This window comes from Octodon degus, unplaced genomic scaffold (assembly GCF_000260255.1).
Source record: "Octodon degus isolate 3935 unplaced genomic scaffold, OctDeg1.0 scaffold00119, whole genome shotgun sequence".
In the NCBI taxonomy this organism is placed as follows: Eukaryota; Metazoa; Chordata; class Mammalia; order Rodentia; family Octodontidae; genus Octodon; species Octodon degus.
Genome location: NW_004524695.1, coordinates 1980914 through 1984266, shown reverse-complemented (window position 1 = coordinate 1984266; position 3353 = coordinate 1980914).

Here is a 3353-nt window from a genome sequence, read left to right as displayed (position 1 = left end):
TGTGTGTGTGTGTGTGTGTGTGTGGCCAGCTCAGCCCACCAGGGGGCGGGGCTGGCTGGCATGTGGTGCTGGGGGATTGAACCACGGTCCATGTGCTTTTTGCTAAGCTTGTTCAAAGTAGGTGCTTTAGACCACTGAGCCATCTCACCAGCCCCTGCTGGAGCTATCTTGCCAGCCCTCTCAAGGAGCTTTCAGAAATAAAAATTTCTGATAATATATTATAAAATTCTTTTTTTTTTTTGCAGAACCGGGGATTGAACTCAGATCCTTGCGTTTGCCAGTCAAGCGCTTATCCTACTGAGCCATCTCCCCGGCCCCTATATTATAAAATTCTGATCACTGCCTTAGTTGCTCTGATTTATAAAAATATAATCTCCAGACTTAGTGTTTATGAGCACAAGGTTATATTTCTCCGGTAGCATAAATATTTTATCAACCTTACTCTGGTATAATCAACAGATAATAAAGCACATTTGTTGTAGGAGTATCATTTATATTTCCAGAACAACTGTACCATTTTACATTCCTATCAATTTTGTGAGTGTTTAGTTACTCTATCTCTTTACCAACATTTAGTATTGTTGGTCCTTTTAATTGTAATCATTCCATTGGATGTGGTGTTACCCCAGAATGATTTAAGTAGCATTTCCATGATGAGTCACGGCAATGAACTTTTTCTCATGTGCTTATCTATGTTTTTTTGGGGGAAAATATGCCTTACAGTTTTTCTGGAGGGGCCAGCTCAGCCCACTCTGAGGGCAGGACTGGTGTGGCATGTGGTGCTGGGGATTAAACCACAGTCCCTGTGCCGCACCTGCCTAAGCAGGTACTTTAGACCACTGAGCTATCTCCCTGGCCTGCCTTGCATATTTTTGTCATTGAGTTATAAGTAGTTTTTATATGTTCCACATATTACCCTTTGCCAGATGTATGTACTGAGAAAATGTTTTTTCTTTCCTTTTATTTTCTTAACAGTGTCATTTAAAGAGGAGTAGGGTTTTTAAAATTTTGATTAGGTTCAATTTATTTATTTATTTATTTATTTTTATTTTTTTCTTTTTTGCAGAACTAGGGATTGAACTCAGGCCCTTGCACTGGCCAGGGAAGTGCTTATTCCACTGAGCCATCTCCATGGCCCCTTGATTAGGTTCAATTTATTAATTTTTTCTTTTATCAATTGTGTTTTATGTATACTACATATACGATCCATGAAAAAATTTGCTTATTCCCACTTCATGAAGAATTGCTACCATGCCACTCTTTAAAAGTTTTATGGCTTTAAAAAAATTTTATATGCCATTTTTCATCCATTTCCAGTTAACTTTGGAAGACTGGGGAGATAGCTCAGCAGCTTAAGTGCTGCTCTGGCAAGTGCAAGGACTTGAGTTCAATCCTCGGTACCACAAAATAAATAGACAAACAAATAAATAAATAAAAGTGTATTTAAAAGTGTAGGTGGTGAGATAGCTCAACAGCTTAAGTGCCAGTCTGGCAAGTGCAAGGTCCTGAGTTCCATCCCAGGTACCAAAAAAAAAAAAAAAGTGATACAGTTAACTTTGATAAGGCATGAGTCCAAGCCAAATGTACTCTTTCTCACATGAACAGCCATAGTCCAGCTGTTTGTTGAAGAGACTTTCCTAGTAAATTACTTCTGTATCTTGTTAAAAAATCAAGACTAGGCTTGGGGAGATAGCTTCATGGTCTAACCACCTGCGTGGCAAGTGCATGGACCAGAGTTCAATCCCCCATACCACATACCATGCCATACCGGGCACAGTGATGAGCACTTGTAATGCCAGCACTGAGGGTGTCGGGACAGGAAGATCACTATGACTCCAAACTGCATATCGAGACCCCACGTCCAGTCAACCAATCAAGACTATCTTTGTACTTCTTTTTTTTTTTTTTTTGCAGAACTGGGGATTGAACTCAGGCCCTTGCGCTTGCCAGGGAAGCACTTATTCCACTACTCCACTGAGCCATCTCCCCGGCCAAAAGTTCTTTTTTTTTTTGGCGGAACTGGGGATTGAACTAGGCTCTGGGGCTTAGAACAAATATAGCTATGCAGTATTGGACAAATATTGAATATTAATGTTAATATTAATGCTTTTTATTTTAGTAAAGGTCTACAGGGTCTCACTATGTAGATAGTGTGTGTGGCCAGCTCAGCCCACCAGGGGGCGGGGCCGGCCGGCATGTGGTGCTGGGGATTGAACCACGGTCCCTGTGCTCCCGCTCAGCCCATTCAAGTAGGTGCTCCAGACCACTGAGCCATCTCACCAGCCCCTCTTTTTAATGTTTTGAGAAAATTCCCTTCCTTCTTATTCTGAGCCATCTGGGAATTCTTATTATGAAGGAGCTTTGAATTTTGCTTTAAGGTTTTTTGGGGAATGTACACACACACACAGAAATACCTATTGGGATCAAGTGTGGAATTGCTTATCCTTTTCTTTATGGGAATGGTTTTAATTTCAAATTCAAGTCTCTTTAATAGACATATGTTTCTTCAAATTTCTTTTTCTTTCTCTTCTTCTTCCTCCTTCTCCTCCTCCCTGTCCTGGTAATTGAACCCAAGGCCTTGAACTGAAATATAATTCCTGCCCTTTTTAATTTTTTATTCTTGGGCAGGAGAAGCACACCTGGCAGGAGCAGCCCACCTGGGCAGGGCCAAGCATACCTGGGCAGGGCTAAGCACACCTGGGCAGGGCCATCTGCAGTGGGCTCCATCCCAGCACACTGGGGATGCTGGTTGGACCTGGTTCCCACGCATCATTTCCTTTCAGACAAGGACAGGGAAGAACCCAGGAGAGGAACTCTGCAGTGCTCGGCCTAGATCACGACCCTGCTCCACACATCAGCAATTCATGGAGAAAAGCCCTGCAAGAGTGGATCTTTAGCAACTTGGTCTCCTCCAATTCCTCCCTTTGCACTAAGGACTGATTTCTCAGGCTTGTTTCTGCTGATCCAAAATGAGACGCTGTCTGTTCAGGCTTTCCAGAGAGTTCACCTGGGAACAGCCATCTATCCCTGGCCACTGCACAGCCAGTGTCGGGTCACCTACGCTTGTCTTTAGCAATCCCCTGACTCCCCTCATCCTGACTTTGCATTCAGGGACAACTGTGTCTCTAATTCCTGAGATTTTCCCCTGTTCTGCTATAGAAACTAACTTGCTTTTTATTCACCACCTCCCTACAGGCTAAATTTCCCTGGTCTGCTAAGTCAGTTTCCACCCTCGCTCCTCACACTGCACCTTACATTTTCCTGTTCACTACCACACTATTTTGTCTTGTGGCTTTTTGCATTTCTCAAAAAGCAAGTGAACATTGAATTTTTTTTTTTTTTTTTTTTTTTTT